This window comes from Bos indicus x Bos taurus, chromosome 23 (genome assembly GCF_003369695.1).
Source record: "Bos indicus x Bos taurus breed Angus x Brahman F1 hybrid chromosome 23, Bos_hybrid_MaternalHap_v2.0, whole genome shotgun sequence".
In the NCBI taxonomy this organism is placed as follows: domain Eukaryota; kingdom Metazoa; phylum Chordata; class Mammalia; order Artiodactyla; family Bovidae; genus Bos; species Bos indicus x Bos taurus.
This window is the reverse complement of record NC_040098.1, coordinates 15,571,410-15,593,708: the sequence shown is the minus strand read 5'-3', so window position 1 is coordinate 15,593,708 and position 22,299 is coordinate 15,571,410. Positions and strand designations below refer to the sequence as shown.

The following is a 22,299-nucleotide window of genomic DNA, read 5'->3' as shown; positions in this document are numbered from 1 at the left end:
CAACCATGAATGGTGACGGCAGACTGGTTATTTCTTGGCCTCCTGAGGAGCATCTGGGTCCCCACCCTGCTCCATCTGCCAAGGTTGCTCATGGGTTCCTAGAGCTGGGCAGGCTGTTAGAAAGCACACAGGCTAGCCCCTTTGAGGGGATGGGGATTGTCAACATCGCTTGTTAGTACAGAGGCATGTTGAATATCCAGGCCGCCTGACTACTAGCCCAGTGCTGAGTGCTCAGGTGAGGCGAATATTATTCAAAAAAATAAGCCAGTTGTCCTCAGAATTATCCAAAGTACAAGAAATGATCCAGTTCCTGGCTCTTTATGGGATAGCCATTCCCTTCTCTGAGCTGGGACAACTTTTTTCTTTCTTTCTTTTGGTTTGCACTGGTCTTCGTAGCTGTGCACAGGCTCTGTCTAGCTGCTGTGAGCAGGGACTCCTCTTCATTGCGGTGGCTTCTCTTGTCACAGAGCATAGGCTCAAGGAGCTTGGGCTTCAGTAGCTTCAGGCTTAGTTGCTCCGAGGCATGTAGGATTTTCTTGGACCAGGGGTCGAACCCGTGTCCCCTGCATTGGCAGGCAGATTCTTATCCACTGTGTGTGTTGCTCAGTCGTGTCCGACCCTTTGCAATCCCATGGATTGTAGCCCACCAGGCTCCTCTGTCCATGGAATTCTCCAGGCAAGAATACTGGAGTGGGTAGCCATTCCCTTCTCCAAGGGATCTTCCTGACCCAGAAATCAAAACCAGGTCTTCCTTATTGCAGGCAGATTCTTTACCATCTGAGCAACCAAGGAAGTCCTTATCCACTGAACCATCAGGGAAGTCCTGGGACAACTTCCTCATGGCGTATTGGGTTCCCTTTGGAGCAGGCATTGGGCTACCCCCAGCATCCCTGGCCTTCACGCCATCCTAATGTCTTATTGGTTTCTGAGTGCAGCTTCATTTCTGCTCTGGTCCCAGTCTCATCTTATCCCTGCCGCTAGATTCCGGTCCTCTCCTGGGTGACTGGTGAAGGGGATAATCTAGTCTGATGCCCTTGAGCCTTGGAGGGGAATTCAGAGAGGAGAATCTAAGCTAAACGTCCTTCCACTCCTAACTCCTCCTCTTAGAATTCCCACCTATGGAATGCAAAACCAAAGGTAAACAAGGAAGAAAACCTCCCTGCTGATTCCCCCCATTCATTCCTTCCCCCACCTCTTCCCTTGGGGAGTCCTCCTATTTCTGCCCCCACTTCTTCTACTCAACCTCTCCTTCCTCCTTGCTTTCATCATTTATCTTCCCTTCCCTGATGGCCTAGAGGTAAAGAATCGGCCTGCAAAGCGGGAGACCTGGGTTGATTCCTGAGTTGGGAAGACCCTCTGGAGGAGAGCATAGCAACCCATTCCAGTAATTCTTGCCTGGAGAATCCCCATGGACAGAGGACCCTGGCAGGCCACAGTCCATGGGGTCGCAGAGTCAGACACTTAGCAACTAAGCATAGCACACATCTCTTCCCACCCCGTTTCTACCTCTCTTTTCTTGCCCACTCTGATGTACCTTGAGTTTCATCCTGACCATGCCCTTTCCCCCTTAGGTTTTCTAGAATTCCCCCAAGGAAGTGCCTGTCTTCCAGGGTCCGCAGAACTATGATCTGGCAGTTTCCCTGAGTGCCCACGGGAGTGCCGCACACGGGGAGTCTGGGTGCCTGGACTTGGGCAGACTTTCATCCACTTCACAGTGCACAGAGGAGGCAGGGTTTCAGATTACAGATTTAAGCAGCTGAGCCAGTCCTGGGCTGCAGAGACACATCCACATGCCACATGTGCCTCCCTGTGGGTATCTGGGACAGGTGCACGGGAGGTGTTAGCTAGGAGAGCACAGAGGGATTGAGACGTTCTCCCTGGATTTAGCAGCTGGAGTACAAGCAGGAATCTCAAATTTTCAGTTCTTTCTGTGGGAAAGGTACCTGAACCTCTTGGAAAGACCAGTAAGGCAGAGCCTGGTCCTACCTTTCTGGAAACTGGTTGCTGATCCCAGTGGACAGAGAGGATACAACCAAAGTTAGATGAGACCCCAGCCAGACCCAGACCTTCTGATGTTAAGACCACGGGGATTTAATAACACGCCACGGGCCTCGGACAAGTCACTTTACTGTTCCGGGCCTCATTTTCCTCCAATGTCAAATGAGGGATGGTGGGAGGATCAAACAAGGGAAGGCGCTGTGCAAACAGTTAGCGCCACTGCACACTTTACAGATTCTGACGATATTCCGATATTCCGAAGTCTAAAGGTGCGTGTCCGACTCTTTGCGACCCCATGGACTATACAGTCCATGGAATTCTCCAGGCCAGCCTGCCCTGGGCTCTCATTTGTCCTGGGTCGCCCCGCTAGGCTGTGGGAATCAGAACCCGGCCAGGGCTGGGTGGGCGCGATCGTCCCAGCCCCCACCCTCAGCCCAGGGCCGGCGCGGCGGGGTTCTCCTCCGGCAGGCGGAGGGCTGAAGGCTGCACGGCGCGCTCCGCACGTGAGGCGGCAGCACCGGCTCCGGCCGCAGCGCGCAGCCCAGGCCGCCCGGCTCGCTTGTCGCAGGGGCTGCCCGTGCCGCCGGGCCGCCCAGCCCGCCCTGCCGGCTCCTGGGCGCCAGGCCCGCCCGCCGCCCTCCCCAGACCCCAGCCACCGCTCCATGAGAGCCCCGCTAGCCAGCGGCTGCCCTCGCGCCACCCCGGCGGGGACCGCGAGCCCTCCAGTTCCGGCGGCCGTGCGGGAAGGAAGGGGGTGCGCCGCGCGGCGGGCCCGAGGCCGGCTCACCGGCTCCTGCAGCTCCGCCGGCCGCCGCTGGGGGCGGCCTCGCCGAGGGGCTCGGCGGGGACGGCGCGCACGGCCCCGGGCTCCGGGCGCCTCCGGCCGCTGGGCTCTCTCCGCCGCCAGCCCTCGGCGGCCGCCGCAGCCCGCCCGGCTCCCTCCTAGCTCCATGCGTGCGATCGCCGTGCGTGTGTGTGTGTATGTGTGACGGGGGCGCGCGTGTGTGTGCGCGCGCATGGGGGGGCAGTGTGCATGCGGGGCGTGCGGGGGAGTGTGTTTGTGTGCGTGTGGGTGTGAGTGCCTGGCTCGTTCTCTCTGAGACACACACATACACACACACACACACACACACTCACACACACTCACATTCACACTCACACTCACACGCACAACCGGCTGACTCGTCTGAACTTGAAGACGCCCCACATTCCAAGATGCTCGAGGTTCCTGGGGATGCCCGGGTTTCTTCGATTTGGAAAATCCTACCGCCGTCTTCCTAGGGAGAGATTATGTTTTGTTTTGTTTTTTAATCTGGAAGAGAACAAGTTGTGCTTTTTCTTTCTTTCTTCGTGCTAAATGCCGTGGATATAACTGAATAAGCCGCTCAGGGCTCTCCCCGCGTGGACATCCGAGGCCACCATCTGCCTGTGTTCGCCGGAGCCGGAGGGCTTAGCTCGAGCCGGTCTCGGGCGGGGAAGGATGCGTGGCCGAGCCGGGGAGCCCGGGCGCCCTGCGGAACCGGCCTCGGTGCCTCCCAGCCGGGGGTAGATGCTGCCTCGCCCAGGTGAGTGGTCGCCGCCGCCACCGCGTCTCAGCGATCGGGTGTCTTCGCGAGCTCGGCGCGGGGCTGAACGCGCCCGGGGGAGCTGGGAACTTTGCATCCCTTTCTTTTTTCACTTGAGGGCTCTCTCACCCGAGCATCCCTGCGGATACTCTCTTCTCTTTTCGTCCATCGTTATCGCGGGAGGTTTCCTTTTCATTTCTTTCTTTCTTTTTTGATCGTGGGGGTGAAACTGGCCAGGAGCGGGGAGAGCGAGTTCCGTTTGAGGCCAGAGAGCAGGAGGGAGAGATGGGAGCTGCAGGTAGACCGAAACGTTGAAACAGCAGGAGAACTTTGCCGCCAGACCACTCTGTTGCATCTCCCCACAGGCGGAAGCCTGGCTGGAGCGGTTGCTGGGGGCTGGGTCGGACGCCAGGGCTCCCTGCGCTCTGTGGGTTGGGTGGGGTGGGTAGAGCCGGGTGTGGAGGAGTTGACTCAGTGCTGATGGAGGGAAGGAAGGCTTCATTGCAGTTCAGGGAGGCAGGCATGTAGGGCAACCTCAGGGACCCTCTCCTGTCTTCAGGTAGAAGGCAGGGAGATTGGGGAGATGGTGTGTGTGCAGCTTGGGGCATCAGAATGGCATGATGAAGCAATATGGAAACTGGTATTAGCTGCGCCTGGTTGGTAGGTCTGTCTCCCACCAGCCCTGCCCTGGTTCTAGGGTTCTAAGGTTGGCCTGGGCAAGGAGGAGGGAGAACAGTGGGCAGTCAGTGCCAGCAGTGCCTCGCTCTGCACAGACCCAAGGGGACGACAGGGAGGTGTCCTACCGATCTTTGCATCACCCCAGTACAAAGGACATAGGCAGTGAGTTCCAGGGAGACAGAGCTCCTGAGAGCCAGAAAGTGAAAGAGAAACAGGAGGGAGCCTGAGCGGGACCCCAGGGGGACTGATCCAGGCCAGCACCAAGTGCCTGCTGAGATGCCACAGACAGACGGGCAGATACCTGCGGGGAGTGGGAGCTTGGCGGAGCCCACACCCCACACCCCAAGCTGGTGTTACAGGCATGGCTGTAGGTGATGACCCTCTGCACTCATGACAGTGAAGTGTGTATGTGTGTGTGTGTGTGTGTGTGCATGCGTGTGTCAGGGAGGGGGTCCTCTGTGGCTGCAAAGGGCTGATTGGCCTTGAGGGGCCATGGGAGCCGGGAGGCTTCAGGAAATTGACCCCCCATGGCTGGGGAGGAGCAGAGCTAGGCAGGAAACTGCCTGTCCCTGAGCTGTGAAGTTCCCTGGGACCAGGCTGAGAGGTTCTTGTTGGGCTGTTGTACGAGGGTGGGGGCCGTCTTGGAACTCACGGCTTGTGGGGAGACTGGGAGCACAGATGGGGGGATTGTGGGGAGACTGGGAGCTCAGATCCCGAGTCTTGGGGTTGTGTCCTGGGCTGATCGCTGTCCTCTGCGAAGAGCTGTACACAGCCACGTACAGCAGAGCCCCACCAGCTGTGGCCTCGCTTGTGCAGTACTTTGGAGGCTGAAGGGGATCAGGGTCCTGCAGGGGAGGACGAGGAAGCTCCAGAGGGCCTGCCGGCAGCCTCCGCAGACCATGCCAGCTTCCCCGGGCCCATCTGCTGACGCTGGGATGTCGTCTCTCCCTTCTGACTCGGGCTTGGGGTGCCGAGTTCCATCTCTGTCTTCCAGCTCCTCCCCTGCTTCTGCTCAAGCCCTCTGCCCAGTCCTCAATTTAGAGTTTCTGGTCTAATTCCTGTTCAGGAATGTAATTACGTATCTTCCTACCCTGGCCCTGGGGGATACAAACAGCTAACTTGGCATTTCGGTTTCAGCCTCTGGCGATGCGTCTCTGGGAGGTCGGCTCCCAGCTCCATCCCCTGTTGGGTTGGACTGGGTGCCTGCCCACCTTCTCTGATGTGCCAGTTCCTTCCTTTCCCAGGCCCTGAAATCTGAGACGCTGGGGAGTCCTGGCCTGAGAGAGGGTGAGCAGGGAGCTTTCAGGAGGCCAGATGGAGGAGGAGAGGGAGGGTGGAAGGGGTGGGAAATGCAGATGAGGTGGGTGGGGCCACTGGGAGAAGCAGGCAGCCTTTTGGGCACCCAGGCCCCGGGTTGGCTACAGTGAAAATCGCCTTTGTGTCTTGCCTGCAGTTCTAAAATAAAATCAAGGATCCAGGGGATTCTGGCCTCCAGTGTCGGGTACGTACGTCAAGCCTGTCCAGCCTGTGAGATGGAGCAGTTCTCCTTCAGAAAGTCCCCTGTCCCAGGCTGGAGGTGAGCACAGTATTGGCATCTGGGGCCTGGCTTCCCATTCTGATGGGGGAGGCTTCTAGACTGAGAGCAGAGACATAGAGCAGAAACCAACCAGAAACAGCCGAATGTAACAGGACCCTGGACAGAAGCAAGAACTATTGGAGTGTTTTGCAATTTTATTTTGAGCATAGTTGGAGTCTTAGCACAGTTTATTTGAAGTTTAGTGGTAGTTTTTGGGCACAGTTTATTTGAAGGGATAGAGTTGTCATATACAGGCATACCTTGGAGATATTGCAGTTCTGTTCTGCTATAATAAAGCAAATATCGTAATAAAGTGAGTCATGAATTTTTGGCTTCCCAGTGCATATCAAAGTTATATTTACATGATACTGTAGTCTATGAAGTGCATAAGAACATTATATCTAAAAAAAAAAAAGCAAACCAATGTAATACCTTAATTAAAAAAGACTTTATTGCTAAAAACTCTAACCACTTGTAAGCCTTCAGAAAGTCATAGTAATAACATCAAAGATCACCGATTACAGATCACTGATCACAGATCACCAGTCACCATAGCAAACACAATAAAAATGAAAATGTTTGAACTACTGCAAGAATTACCAAAGTGTGACACAGAGACATGAAGTGGGCAAATGCTGTTGGTAAAATGGCCCCAGTATACTTGCTCGAAGCAAGGTTGTTGCCGCAAACCTTCAATTTGTAAAGAAACACAGTATCTATGAAGGGCAATCAAGTAAAGCGCAGTAAAGCAAGATGTGCCTGGAGTGGAATGGAACCTGCACTTGGAAGGCCTGGGGTGGAATTCCAGCTCTGCCACATGTGTGTTAACCGCTGGGGCCTCTGTGCTCTCATCTGGTGACAGGAAATAATGGCACATGCTTTGCAGATGTGTATGGCCCCATATTTGCCCCAGTGCCCCCCAAACCCCTTACAGATCTGGGGGAGTGTTTGGTTGGAGGGAGAAGTTTCAGAGAGGGGGAGGGGCCCTCAGAGACCTGGAGGAGAGTGTCCCCAGCCTCCCCTGCACACAGCTGCCAGGAGGGTTTGATGCCATCCTACATAAGCGGGTCATTAAAAGACTCCAGGAAACCCTCCAAGAAAACTTGGAGAATTGATATTCGAGGAGCAGATTTCACCTCTGGGGCTGTGGCACCTGCTTCTCTCCCTGCCTCTTGTTTGCTGTGGGTTTTTACAGCCATGCACATTTGCTCAGGATGCTCTGACTCTGTGTTTTACAAGTATCATCTGTCACGCTTTCCTATCTCAAGCCTGAGTGTGAAATCTCTCCCAGAATTCAGCCCCTCCTCTTCCTTCCCTCGCTCCACCTCTTGCTGCCCCAAGAGTGGCCTCACAGGGCTGGTGTCAGAGCCAGGCTAAGTGAATGGACATAGCTCTGCTGGGGCCTCTACAGGGCCTGTGATTGGACCTGGGTCCCATTTGTGGAATTGGGTGACCCACCCAGCTGGGAAGAGGGGCTTGGGCCCAGACATGTATTTAGTGGGATCTGACTAATGAGTTACTAGAACAGGGTTGGAGGACTAGTCTAACCATCGTGGGTGGGCCTAAGAAAAGGTATATTCAGGGAGCAGTAAGTCAAGTCTGGAGACGGGGACCAAGGGAAAAAGCCATGTTCAGTATGCTCAGGGTGAGGGCAATCAAGAGGGCTTCTTGGAGGAGATGAAGATTTTAGGAACAGCAAAAGCCCATAAAACTCCATAGAAGTTAGATTTTGTCTTATAAATTCTCAGAGGTCACTGGGAATTTGGGAGTTTCAGGTGGGGAAAGTAGAATGGATATTCTGAGAATTTCTTAGGCTGTCAAGACCAGCTCCTTCGAACAATTTCTTGTTTGTTTATTATGTACCAGGCACAGTGCTAAGAGCTTCACATTTTTTTCTCATTGAATTCTCCCAATCCTGTGAAATGGTCACTGTTGGTACCTCCACTTTACAGATGGGGAAACAGAGGTTCAGAGAAGCTGGGTGCCTGCCAATTAGTTGGTAAGTGGCAGAGCTGTCACTGAGTCCTCACATCTGTCTGGATCAGCACCCACACTCTTAACCCCTCTGTACTGCCTCTGTCCCCAGGGGAGGATCAGTAGGATCAGCATGGATTGGTCCCTGTGTGTGCTCTGCTGGCCTCCTGGTCTGGCTGGTGAGGTGACTTCAGAGCCTTCATCACAGAGCCCTGGGGGGCTCAGTCTTCTCGTGGGCTTCCCTGCTTGCCATTCTGGCTCATACGCATCTGTTTAAAAATTCCCATCAGATAGTCAGCATTGTCCTTCTGGACAGGATGGAAGATGGTAGGCTGAACGCTGGGCTGTGAGTTAGGGGTCCCGACTCTACCATGTGTGTGACTTGGGTGGGGCACCCCCGAGGCCTGGTTCCATTACTGATCCGTCAGGGTGCTGATGTTGACTTCCTAAGGCAGATGTAAGGTCAGGCCCATGTGAGTGTGCTTCAGCCTTGAGCAAGCCCTTTAGCACGCAGGATTATATTTGTGACCCCTTCCTAATTTTAGATCAAGTAATTAAACTGTCAAAGGCAGTGCTGCCCAGGTATGAGGGCACTGGGGCTTCCCAAGTGGTGCTAGTGGTAAAGAGCCCACCTGCCAATGCAGGAGACTTAAGTGATGCGGGTTCGATCCCTGGGTTGGGAAGATCCCCTGGAGGAGGGCATGGCAACGCATTCCAGTATTCTTGCCTGGAGAATCCTCATGGACAGAGGAGCCTGGTGGGCTACAGTCCATGGTGTCTCAAAGAGTCAGACACAACTGAAGAGACTTAGCACACGTGCACGCACGAAGGCATTACAGGTAGGCTTTAATGTATCCGTTTCATGTGGGACTGGAGTTCCCCAATAATACACTAGGTGAGGCAGGTGGACACTGTGCCTTCTGGGAAAAGGGATGCAGAACCTGCGGAAGAAGGGTCTTTGGTCCGGACAGTTGGGTGCGATCAGTGGCGGGCAGCAGGGAAGGAACACACTGATGTTATTTCATATCATGTCATATCATTTACTTTGCAACTAGGTGCCATTATTGAAGCTTTGGCACCAGAGAGGGTGAAGGGAGTTAGCCTTCAGCCCGTGTATCTCAACCTTTCTTTAATTATTGCCCTCTTGATGAAAACTTCTAAGACACTATTTCTTATAATTTCACTCCCATAAAATTTTAATGTATACTATATATCTGTTTATGTACTGTATTAGGTATCGCTGTGCTTTGTATACAAAGAGTAAGCTGCTCCCAATAACAGTTTTTGCCCCCTTGGGGGCGCTGTTGCCACCAATGAGAATTCATGTTTTAGGACTAACCAGCAACTTAGCCGCAGCAGCAGCAACTGGTGGCTCAGACGGTAAAGCGTCTGCCTGAAGTGCAGGAGACCCGGGTTCCATCCCTGGGTTGGGAAGATCCTCTGGAGAAGGAAATGGCAACCCACTCCAGTACTCTTGCCTGGAAAATCCCATGGACTGAGGAGCCTGGTAGGTTACAGTCCATGGGGTCGCAAAGAGTTGGACACGACTGAGCAACTTAACTTTTCAACTAGGATTAGAAAACGAGGTAGATTTAAAGCAAGGAGAATCCACGAGATGGTAAGGACAGAGCCACACTGGCATGTCACTGCCTGGAGTGTGGTCCATGGACCAGGAGCATCAACATCACCCAGAAGTGGGCTGCTGCTGCTGCTGCTAAGTCACGTCAGTCATGTCCGACTCTGTGCGACCCCATAGATGGAAGCCCACCAGGCTCCTCTGTCCCTGGGATTCTCCAGGCAAGAACACTGGAGTGGGTTGCCATTTCCTTCTCCAATGCATGAAAGTGAAAAGTGAAAGTGAAGTCGCTCAGTCGTGTCCGACTCTTAGCGGCCCCATGGACTGTAGCCTACCAGGCTCCTCCGTCCATGGGATTTCCCAGGCAAGAGTACTGGAGTGGGGTGCCATTGCCTTCTGGATGGATGCAAAATCCCAAACCTCTTGAATAGGCATCTCCATTTCATTGAAATGGGGGGTAAGGGCAGGGTTGGATGCATGATCCTGGAAAACAAGGCTAGTCTGTGAACAGAAGATCAAAGGAAAAGGGGTGAGAAGCCAGAGACAAGTACGTGCTGGGTCAAACGGGTGGTTAAGCTGAGTCCTAATGGACCGAGCACGTTTAAGCAATGACACAGTCTGCCTGTGTTGTGATCCATCACTTGGTTTTTTCCCCACGATTCCTTACATTGTGGTTGCACGTTGTGTAGAAGGTGTGGGGGTCCCATGGAGGAGACGCAAGGCAGTGTTTGACTTCGCTCCTGAGCAACAGAAGGCCAGGCGTCTGATTTGGACAGATCTAAGTCTGCTTTCTTGAATATCCCCAAGGGTCAAGGTTAATGGGCACCAGACCAACCCAAGAAGCAGACTGGAACTGTAGGCACAAGACTTAGGTGTTAAACAGGGTCAAACTGGATTAAAGAGCAAAACTGAGCTCTTGTAATTTATCAGTCTGCTTGGAGTTCTCTGCATAGAGCCTGGGACTCCTTGTCATAGTCCTATATATACAGGGTAATCCCGAAACATGAGAGACTGCAAAATCCCAAAGTTGGACTCTTTAGAACTCAATGCATTTACAATCGGCCCTCCTTATCTGTGGGTTCTTTATCCATGGATGCAATCAAAAATTTTCCGAAAAAGACAAATCCCAGAAAGTTCTGAAAAGCAACACTTGAGTTTGCCATGTACTGGCAATTATTTACGTAGCATTTACATTGATTTACATAGCATTTACATTGTAGTCGGTATTATAAGTAATCTAGGGAAGATTTTAAAGTATGTGGGAGGCACAGATTTAGAGAATAAATTTATGGTTGTGGGGTGGGCGGGGGGGAAGGATGAGGGGAAAGGGTAGTTACGGAGTTTGGGATGGACATGTACACACAGCTATATTTAAAATGGATAACCAACAAGGACCTACTGCATAGCATATGGAATTCTGCTCAGTGTTATGTGGCAGCCTGGATGGGAGGGGAGTTTGGAGGAGTGTGGATAAGTGTATATGTGTGGCTGAGTCCCTTCTCTACTCACCTGAAACCATCACAACATTGTTAATCGGCCATACCCCAGTACAAAATAAAGAAGTTAAAAAAGTAAAGTATATGCGAAGATGTGTACAGGTTATGTGCAAATACTGTGCCATTTATAAAGAGATTAGAGCCTCTGGGTTTTAGCATCTGTGGGAGTCCTGGATACTAGAACAACCATATTATGGGCATACCCTGCGTTAACTCATTCACAGCAGACACAGCAAGAAAAGTGAGATGCTGTGTCTGTCTTAACCCCTTTTTCCTCTGTATTTCCCTCCTGGGCCATCTCCCCTTAACACCCTCTTCTTCGGTCTAAGGCCAACACAGGAAGGTCTTCCCTTTCGTCTTAACTCAGGTCTCTAATAAGCTTCACAGAAATGCAAAAATCGGTTTGGTCCTTCTACCTTCCCTCCCTAAGACTCACTTTCTACTCCTTTTCCCCAAAGCTAGCACCATCTTTCCGAGTTACCCTTCCCGATCTGTTCCGCTATTAAGGCAGCTTCAGTCAAAATAGCTGGGGGTGGGGATTTACTATGATCCCCAACTAATATTGGGAGTCTGTGCAGACTCCTACTTCAGACTAGTTGTAAACTAGGTCTTGCTGTTACATGACTCCCTCTGGTCCCCCAAATGAATGACATATGGTCACTCAGCCAGCAGGAGTTGGAGGAGATTGGGTGGGAAGCCAGGTTTAGGCTCCAGCTTGCATCTCAGTAGCTGATGAGAAAGAGATGTTGGGGCCCCCTGGAGGACAACAATGGAGGTGTAGGCAAGCTTGACCTGAGCTCCTGGAAAGCCCTGGAAATGCCCAACAAGGGCCATAAGATGAGGTCTAGTCATTCTAAAAAGGTATTGAGGACTCCTGGGTGGGCAAGTTGATCTTTTGATTCAATTTCCCTTCCCCTGCCCCCAGTGGAGCCTCTGTAATACCCAGATAAGTCCTCTTAGGGCAGAAGGGAGGAACATGGATGACCTGGAGACATGGAAATCAAAGGTTAGAGGTTAGAGGTCCTTCTACAGCACAAGGCACCAAGGTGTAGAGGACTCTCTGGGGTGCTGGGGAACTTTCCAATGATTCACCCTGGGAGGTGGAGCCACCCTGGAGCCCTCTCTCTGCCAGGACACCTGTGTACTCTACATCTGCTCCTGTGTGGCTGTTTGGTGATTGTTCCTGACTGTCAGTCTGCTCTCAGGAGCTTTGATTCATATCACACCTCCCACAGTTGAGAAATCCCATGCTAGGTCAGTCCCCTGCAAGTTCTAGCCCCAGTTCTGCCTCATTTCCACCGAGATGGAGTGTGGGAGAGGGCTGGGAGATTTCTGTCCTCACGCAGTGGAGGACGCCTTCTCATGGCCATTTCTCATTATGCTTATTAAAGGTCAAGTTATGGGTGTCATGATTTGCTAGAAACACTTTCATGGTCTCAATCCACCCCACCTCTTGAGCAAAGTTCTGTACTTTGCTGCCAGTATGAGAGTGAGGTCTCCTTTGATTTGTTCTAAAGTGTCCCCTCCACCCCGTGCGTGCTAAGTCACCTCAGTTGTGTCTGACTCTTCGTGACCCCATGGACTGTAGCCTGCCGGGTTCCTCTGTCCATGGGATTCTCCAGGCAAGAATATAGGAGTGGGTTGCCATGCTCTCCTCCAGGGGATCTTCCCAGCTCAGGGATCGAACTCATGTCTCTTACATCTCCTGCATTGCAGATGGGTTCTTTACCACTACTGCCACCCAGAAAGCCCTCAAGCCCATCGAGCTGTAAAGTCAGGAGAGCCTGAGTGTTCAGGATTTGGTGATCAAGCTCATGCTCCCTAGACCTTCCCTTTCATGACTGACTGGTCAGTGGTCCTCACTGATTCAGTTTAATTCAACACGCAGTTATTGAGCACCTACTCTGCACCACCCCCAGACCAGACACTGCACACAGCCCTCCGCCACCCCCATTGTTTGATTTCCCCTTCTGTATTTTTTCCAGCCCTGCATGTGGACTCCAGGACTTGGTGGGGGTTGGGGTTGGGATGGTGGTGGGGGTGCCCAGCTCTGGCTTGTTTCTACTGCCTTCCCTCGCCTGTGTTCCCGTGCATGTGTGTGCATGTGTGTGTGTGTACATGTGCTCAGGACTCAGCTGAAGGTCATGCACGATTAACCACATGATGTAAAGCTGACAAGAGTGTTGTCAATGCTGGAGGTGGAGGGGTGACGTGGACCACTTGAGAAACGCGCTCTCAAGCTGCTTTCCCCCAGATCCCTCCCTGCCCCGCTGCTTAACTGGCTTCTCATCCTCTCACCCAAATGTGAACTGACTGGGTGAAGAGATTTGGGGGCTGTGGTCCCTGTTTAGGGGCAGCTGACCCTAAAGGAACCACTTAATCTTCCTCCCAGCCCGGGCATGTACGTCACAGAGGCTGAGCTGGGAGAAGGGGAACTGAGGGGAGACCCTAGAATAGACGTAAATCCTGGCCCCTCTGTCTGATCACAGCTTCTAAGCACATGAGAAATGAGGGCCATTGCACTGGGGGCGGGACGATTTCCTAGTCCTTAAACGGACAAGAATCTGGGCAGAGAGCTGCTGGCAGCAGGAGGGTGAGCAGAGAGAGGTTGCAAGTGGGCAAGGCGGGTTCCTTACTCTTGAGAAGCCGTCCTTGGGTGGAGAAAGGCCCACTTCTTGTCCTTGGGAAGTTTAGGTCTAAGAGGAGGGTGGAGCAGAGAAACATACACATTATCCCGGAATGCTTAGGCACTAAAATATGTGGACACAGTTCTTTCTTATGTAGGGAGCCTGGGTGCACTGGGGCCCCCATTCCTAGGGCTTACACCGTGTTCTCTTTTCCTGATCGTGTGGACTTGGGCAGGTTACTCGCTCTGGGCCTCAGTTTCCTCATCTGCAAAATGGAGACAATAATAGTACCCACAGCATAGGGCTGTTAGGAGAACTTGATGAATTGCTGTATGTGAGGGGCTGGAGCAGTGCCTGGCACGTGCTGCATGCTGTGTAGTGTGTGTGTGTGTGTGTGTGTGTGTGTGTGTATGTGTGTGTGTGTGTGCGCGCGCATCCTAAGTCACTCAGTCATGTCCAACTCTCTGCGACCCCATGGACTATATAGCTCGCTAGGCTCCTCTGTCCATGGACTTCTCCAGGCAAGAATATAGGAGTGGGTTGCCATCACTTCTCCAGGGGATCTTCCTGATCCAGATCCTGCAGGTGGATTCTTTATTGTCTGAGCCACCAGGGAAGCCCTCTGTGTAGTATACATTACTGTTATTCATGGTAGATAGACTAGCGGCATTTTTCCTAAGCGTGGAGGGGAGCAACTGTGGATCATCTTAATGGAGGCGCCTCTCCAACAACCACCCACTAAATCATCCAGCACCTTGGGGGAATTTCATAATACTCTCCACGTGATCTCATTTGATTCTACCGAAGTTCCTACCAGGCAAGCAGGAAGGACAGATGCTATGATTACACCCATTATACACGAGAGGACACTGAGGCACAGAGGTCGCTGAGTAGTTCCTGATGCAGTTGGGTTCTTATTATACCTGTAACCATACTGTGTTCAGCTTCGTGGCTGGGGAATTTTATGGACGAGGGGTTTGTCTGAAGATGGCTAGTGGATTCAGAATTGGACCTCACACATGGGCCTTCTTTGTTTTGGGGTCAGATTACAGGGCAATCAAGCCACATTGTGGGAGGATGTTACAGTCTACAGGCTCAGGCGGTGTCTATAGGACATGCCTCATGGGAAAGCACAAAACAGACCCTCAGGGGACGGGAGTTAGTGGCGGGGCCAGAGAACATGCTGCTTTGGGTCCTTTTGAAACCACTGTTTGGTGTGCTGTGCTGGATGGGGGTGGGACGGTACTGCGGGTTCTAATGGGGATGTGGCACCTGGATTGAGGAACTTTCTATCAAGGAAGGAGGCATCTGATTCAGCCTGGTCTCTTATGTGGAGAGAAGGCCAGAGAGCAACATCTCCCTGGGCCGTGATTCCTGCCCCCGCCCCCGACCCCAGAACCCGTTCCCCAGGGCTGAGCCAGGTGGTGGGAAGTGGGACTTCCTGGGTATTTTGGTCGGAAGAAGCTGGAAAAGCCTCTGGGGGTCAAGAAAATAGGCCTTGGAGTAGGAGGCAGAAGAGGGCATGAGCTCCCCAGCAGGAGAAACCAGATTTAGAGGCATGCTGGTGGGGGCGGGGTTTCAGGAACTGGGAGGGTCAGGTGTAGGGATGTGGGGTGATGATGGGAGGATGGGTGTGTAACTGTGGGGAGAGGACAGAATTCCGGCAGTGAAGCCACAAGAGAAGAGCTGCCATGGACGCTCCCTGGGGCTTGAGCCTCCAGATTACCCCCAGGACAAAGCCAGGCTGCTGGGAACCCAAGCCCCATCCCAGGCTTCCTCTCTCGAGGGGAGAAGTCCAGGCCCCAAGCACATTTCCAGGACTTCATGATCAGCTGGCTCCATAGATCTTGGGCCGTGTGAATATGGTACATAACCAGGAGGCCCTGCAGGTACCTGCGGCCCTAGGGTAGCACCCAGCTGCAGGGAGAGAGCGGTGGCCCATGAGTTACAGGGGAGGCTGGTGGGGAGCCGGGGGTAACTCACAGCTTGGGGCTGTGAGTTATCTCTGGCAGGGCCACCCTGCCATGCTGCTGCTCTCGGCGCCGGGCTGATATTTACTGTATATTGGTTTTTAAATTACAGTACGGCATTGATTCCCTGCTCTCCAAGTTCAGCCCTCACTCGCTGCCCCTGTCTCGCTTGGCCTTTCTCCGCCTCTCCTCCTCTTTCTCCATCTGTCTTCTCTCTCTCACAGTTCAGTTTTTAACGTGGAGTGTTGTCTTACGTTGGCTCATGTTACCCTGTTGTGCTATGTTTCTATTACCTTATGTTTATTAGAGGATGCGTTATTTTCAGCCCTTTCACATATACAGCTCTTGATGGTTTTTAAAGCGTAACTCACAACCACGTTTATCTGCTTTGGATCCCGTGACAGTGAGGAAGTAGGGGCGAGCGGAGTCGTCTCTGTTTAAAGGTAAGGAAATGGCCTCAAAGAGGCTAATGGAATGACCAGGTCATGCTTGGATTGAATTACATTATATTAAATAATCAGAATAATGGCTCCTGGGTATTGCCTGCTTATAGAGGGCCCGGCGCTGTTCTAATGTAAGATTTATATACTGATTTTATCCCCACATTAGTTCTGTGGGGTGGGTGCTGATTAGCTCATTTTTACAGGTGAGGAAACAGGCCCAAAGAAGTTAAGTCACTTGCCTGAGGTCACACAGCTAGTCAGAGGGCAGAGCTTGGACATGAACCTGGGGCAGCCCGGCTCCTGAGCCCACACTCTTATCTGCGATTCAAGCTGTCACATGTTGTGATATGTGTAAGGGTGAGAGATGGGAATAGAGGTGGAGCTTCCCGGTGTATGAGAGGCTTTCTTTTTTCTTTTTAACTGGAAGGCAATTGCTTTACAATGTTGTGTTGGTTTCTGATGTATAACATCATGAATCAGTCATAACTATATATGTGTGTGTGTATATATATATATATATATATATATATATATATATATATATACACATACATATATCTCCTCTTCCTCAGAGAGACTTTCTTATTCTTGTACACCTTCAACGTCTGCAATAGTTCTCCTGCACCCAAGGAAAAGGGCTGGAGAACCTTGTGGTGGCTAGATGTGCCCCCAGAGGGGGATTTCAGCTCTAATCACAGACAGAGCTGCGTAGGGCTGGACTGTCTTCTAGGGGCCCCGGCAGGCCAGTGGGCATCAAAGGAGGAGCTGAAAGTGCCTGGGGGCCCACAGGTTGTGCTGGGCACAGCCCCTTCCCTCCCTGGGGAACCCCTGCTGAGCACTGCCTCCCCGCTCCTGGGTCGTGGTGAGGATGAGGTGAGTGAACACCTATGAAAGAGCCACCATGTCTGGCGTAATTGACGTGTGTTCTCTCATTTCGTTCCCCTACAACCTTCACAAAGTAGGTATTACCTCCTTTTGTGCTGACGCGGAAGCTGGAGCTCAGAACAGCAATGGGATTTTCTTTGGGTCTAAGGTGACCAACTGACCCTCTTTGGGACCCAGGGGATTCTGGGATGCAAGACTTGAAACCAGAGAAGTCCCAGGCCAACTGGGAGGCGTCCCAGGTCACATGGACACTGAGTGGCCAAGCCAGGACCTGACCCCCGCCGTGTCTGATTCCTGCCAGGTGCCCTTACCCACTGCTCTCGATTCCCTCGGGGGTGGTGCCTCTTCTATAGCTGCCTGAGTTTGCTGAGCCCTGGCTGGCTTTAGGGATGCTAAGCTATTTCATCCTTGTGCAACCTTGGGAACTAGACATTCAGCGTTTCCTGGAGAGGAAGCAGAGAGGGGAAGGTAACTCGCTCAGGTCCCCTGGTCAGGAGGTGGGGATTTGGGACCTGCACTCCTGGCCACTCTGCTGCAGCTCCCGTTGTATCTCTTCCCAGTCTTCTCCATCCTCATGGTCTTCTTTCCTCATCCTGGTAGCTTGTGGAGTAGACAGGGCCAGGTACTTTTAGCCAGTGTACAAGTCAGAAAATGGGAGCACAGAGAGGCCAAGGTACTTAGCTGATGACACGGCCTGTAAGTGATACAACAGGAGCGCTTGTGCCAGGCGTTCCCAGCTCGTGTTTTCCCCTTGTGCTTTCCTTGTTCTGTAACTCGGAAGAGGCCCCCAGCCCAGCCCAGCCCAGTCCTATTCAAATTCCTAGAGGTCTGAGGCCTGCGGTCTTGATCATCACGGGTCCCTTATGCAGAAGGCTGGTTCCTAGACTCGGGCTCCAGGTTGTCCTCCTGTGCTCCGGCCTCGGCAGGTAGAGGGGGCACCTGGCTGCAGTGGACATGCCTGCTGGCCTCTCAGCTCCTCTCCTCCCATCAGCTGGGAACTGAAGGCAGGGTGGGCTGCATTTTCCTGGGAGGGCAGCAGAGGCTATGTTAACGCCAGGCTTCCTTCTAAGGCAATGACATAAAAAGAGTTGGGAAGGACAGTGACAAGAGTCTATAAATTCTGAATGATGTTCAGGAAAGTACCCTGGCCCCCAGGGCCCATAAAACCCAGGCAGCCTGCTGGGTTGAGGGTGAATTATGGGGCCCTGCCTCTGCCACAGGGTCACCTGCCCATCAGGCCTCCCACTTCTAAGGTTCTTTTCTTTTTAACCTCTAAACTCTTTTCAGGATTCTTGGCATTTCATGGTTGTCCTCCAGCCACTCATAGAGATGAATGACTCCCCATTTAAAAGGTGGGGAACCTGAGGCATACAGTGGGTTGGTAAATAGCTCAGGCTCACCTAGGGACCTGAGTCTCTTGAGTCTGTCCTGGAAAATTCTCACTCACATTTATTGGACACATTTTACTGATTAAGCACTTGCTACCTGCCAGGAACCATTCCAAGCATTTTACGCTTGTTCACCCATTTAATCCCACCACAACCCTAGGACATAGGATTACTGTTATCACTGTTATCTCCATTCCATAGTGAAGAGACTTGGCAGAGACAGTTGAAGTCACTTGCCCAGGACCACAGAGCTGGGAAGTTGTGGGACTGTGTTTTGAACCTACATGCTTAAGCATCATGCTGTTAGCACAACCTCAAAGCAGAATGGCCCGTGATAGTGAGCAGGGGCCCCTGGCATCCCTGGGGCACCCGGCTGGCTGCTTCTTCCCAGGAGACAGGCGGGCTCCTCTGTTCTGGGTGTTCTCGGCTCTGCATGGTTTCAGCACACAGATAGAGACATTCCTAAAGGAATGGTGAGCAGAGGCAGGGGCGAGAAGGCCGATGGAGAAGTGGCTAGTGGAGAAACCTCTGGGCTGGGGGTCTGGAAACCTAAGTCCTGGCCAGCTTTGCCAACAACGGGTCATGCGACCTGGGTGATCCCTCTGAGTTGCCTGCCCCTTTGCCTCTGCTCTCCTCTAATTTGACAGAGGTGGGGCGTCCCTTGGTTTGGGGGGCCCTGCTGGTGACGGCAGTGGCAGCAGAAGGACCACAGAAGCTCCAGCATCAGGCCTGGCCCTGCCTTCACTGTCAGGAATCCAGAGCTGCTGTAGATATTCACCAAGCGCCTAATATCGGTCAGCAGCTGGGCTACAGAGGCCAGTTAGATTGGTGTCTGCCCTCAGGGCGCTCCCAGGCCAGGAGGGAGGCCGGGAGGTAAATAGGCAATCTCAACACACTGCGTGCTAAGTCGCTCAGTCGTGTCCGACTCTGCGACCCCGTGGACTGCAGCCCACCAGGCTCCTCTGTCCACGGGATCCTCCAGGCAAGAATACTGGAGTGGGTTGCCATTCCCTTCTCCGGGGATCTTCCTGACCCAGGGGTGGAACCGGGGTCTCTTATGTTTCTTGCTTTGGCAGGCAGGTGGTTTATCACTCGCACCGCCGGGGAAGCCCACAAGACACTGTGATGGTGCAACGATTGGAGCTGAGGAACCGAGAGAGCGTCCTGGAGGAGGCATGTCTCTCTAGGTCCTGGAAATGCTGCTGGCTAAATGGCTACAGGGGGCACCTCCGGCCCACCCTGAGGTGGGCACCGTGTGCCCTGCTGATTGCTCTCATTCGGTGGCCTGCAGAGGCACTGCCCTGTCGTCGTCTTTACTTGTCTGTACCCTCTCGCCAGCCCCCACTGGACCTCCACAGTTCCTAGCACATGTCATGTTCACTGGCCCCCCTGCCTGGAACCCCATTTCCCACACTCTGCTTGGCTGGGTCCTTCTCATCCTTCAGGACCCAGATTAAATACCGCTCCTGGGGATGGCCTGGCCACCCAAAGTCAGCCCCTTGCTGCTCACACAGGCAGCTTCCCCCCGTCCATATCCCTCTTTCTACTCTATTCATTCGTTTGTTTGTGGCTTCATTCTTGCAACCTGTGAATGGCAGGGGGGCAGGAATTCAAAGCCCAGACGGATGCTCAGACTGGCTGCATGCAAGTCCTGCAATAATGCTCACCAGCTGTGTGACCCTGGGCAGGTCACTTCCCCTCTCTGTACCCCAGATTTCCCATGTATAAAACGGGGGAAATAATAGTACCTACCCCATCAAGGTGCTGTTCCCGTTGAAAGAGTTAACGTACGTAAAGCACTTGGAACACGGTCTGGCATATGGCAGATGCTTAATAAATATTAGTGATCATTATTATTTTTATAGCTCATGCTTAGAATAGTGCCCAACGAAGAAATAGTTGATGATTAAATAAGACACATGGGCTGAATCTTGAAGGGACTAGGTTGGGGTTGGTTAAAGAAAACAGTGGTTCTCGGGCCTAGATGTACATTGAAGTCACCTGAGGGGTTTTAAAAACCAGTGATGCTTGGACCCCTATTCCAAGAGAGTCATTGATTTAACTGTTCTGGGTGTGGCTGGGGCACTGGAGTTTTTCTTTTTTAAACCTTTCCTGGGATTCTGATTCTAGGGTTGAGAAGCATAGAGATGGGGAAAGGCAGGTGCTCACAACACCAAGAACATCCTGCAGCTGGAAGGCCTTGCTGGAGGAGCGAGCAGAGAGAAAGAGGCCAAGGCAGGGGAGCTGAAGGGGGGCACAGGAAGGCAGGGCCAAGCCAGGCAGGGTCGCTATGTGCCACGTTAAGGAGCTTAGGCTTGGTGGGGAAGCTGGTGGGGAGCCTGCAAGCCTTTTAAGGCAGAAATGATACGGTCTGATTTGCCTCTAAGGAAATTGGCCTGAGTAGATGCGTGGAGGATGGTTTACTGTGAATGAAATCGAAGGTTTGGAGGTCAGAGGACAGAAGCCCTTCTGCCACCACAAGAGCAGTTCAGGGCCTGGTTCATACAGAGAAGGAGAATTGTTTGCTCTCTGTTTAATTACTTAATCCTCCTTGGCATGTCTGATCAGCGAAACTTGGACAGAGCAGCATCCTTCCTTCCACGCTGCCCGACAGCTACATTAGAAACTTCTGTCATGCTTGTTGCTCAGTCTTTCAAGTCATATCAATAAAATGGTCAAGTTGCCCGCCTTGGATTCTTTAAAGTCTGGGGTCAAGGGATTTCTTTTTTCTTCTTTTAAGTAAGATGGAATCCACCAAAGCTCCTTTCCCGCCCACTGTAATTCCATTCTGCTGGAGGAGAGCCAAGTGGCCACAGTTTTGTTTTCTTCTCTCAGCTGTGAGGGGTCAGTAGAGCCCAGAGAAAGCACGTCTTGTTCTGTCCTTGTCGGGGGCCAAGGATGAGCATCCTGGCAGCAGGAGGCTGATCCCACCCTAAGGGGCTCCCCTCTGTATTTCCTTTTCTCAAGGAAGCCAGATGGGCTAAAGGGACAGAGTCTCAGTCTGACTGGGATGCTGGCTGTCCCAGGGACTTGCAGTTTGACTAAAAGGGTCTCCTCTCCAGCCCACTTCTGTTGTTACTTTTGTTCAGTTGCTAAGTCGTGTTCGACACTTTGCGACCCCATGGACTGCAGCATGCCAGGCTTCCCTGTCCTTCACCATCTCCCTGAGTTTGCTCAAACTCATATCCATAGAGTCAGAGATGCTATCTAACCGTCTCATCCTCTGCCTACCCCTTCTCCTCCTGCCCTCAATCTTTCCCAGCATCAGAGTCTTTTCCATGAGTTGGCTCTTTGCATCAGGTGGTCAAAGTATTGGAGCTTCAGCATCAGTCCTTCCAATGAATATTCAGGGTTGATTTCCTTTAGGATTGACTGGTTTGATCAAGGGGCTCTCAATAGTCTTCTCCAACACCACAGTTGGAAATCATCAATTCTTTGGCACTCAGCCTTCTTTATGGTCCAACTCTCACCTCTGTTTATGACTGCAGGAAAAAACCATAGCTTTGATTATATGGACCTTTGTCATCAAAGTGATGTCTCTGCTTTTTAATATGTTGTCTAGGCTTGTCATAACTTTTCTTCCAAGGAGCAAGTGTCTTTTAACTTAGCTGCAGTCACCGTCTGCAGTGATTTTGGAGCCCAAGAAAATAAAATCTGTCATTGTTGCCACTTTTCTCCCTCTATTTGCCATGAAGTAATGGGAAATCTGTTTCCTCATCTTTAACATTGGGAGATGGAAGAGTTACAGACATAATATCCTAAGGACTCTAAGGAAACAAGCCTACCTCTTTCTGCTTTAAGTCTACTCTTTGCGCTTCTTTTTAAGGCTGCTCTCAAAGGTCATCTTCCCGAGGCTTGGCTGGAATATAAATGTTAGGGGTCCTACAGTGATTGATCTTCCAGTCCCAGTCCTCTTACAGATGATCCTGGCTATTATACACCCTGCCTCAGGGCAGGAAGAGCAGAGTGCCCTCTACTATGGGCTGAGATCTTTTCTTAGAGATGTGGGAAGGCTAGGAATTCCACAGCAGTCTTAAGGCTTTTATTTGAACAGACAGGTGCCATGATGATGTATTTCTGAGTCTTTGTCTCAAGTCGTCAGCGCTTTGATGGCAGAGCTGTT

At 52.2% G+C, this 22,299-nt stretch overlaps 1 protein-coding gene across 1 annotated transcript in view; it reads left to right on the top strand.

Moving 5' to 3' along the window:
• Window positions 1-2,884: 2,884 nt before the first annotated feature.
• Window positions 2,885-22,299, top strand: part of LRFN2 (leucine rich repeat and fibronectin type III domain containing 2) — a 160,387-nt gene continuing 140,972 nt past the window's right edge. The window contains exon 1 of the mRNA XM_027524947.1: window positions 2,885-3,563. The gene's annotated coding sequence lies outside the window, so the exon portion shown is untranslated. The remainder of the gene's footprint in view (window positions 3,564-22,299) is intronic.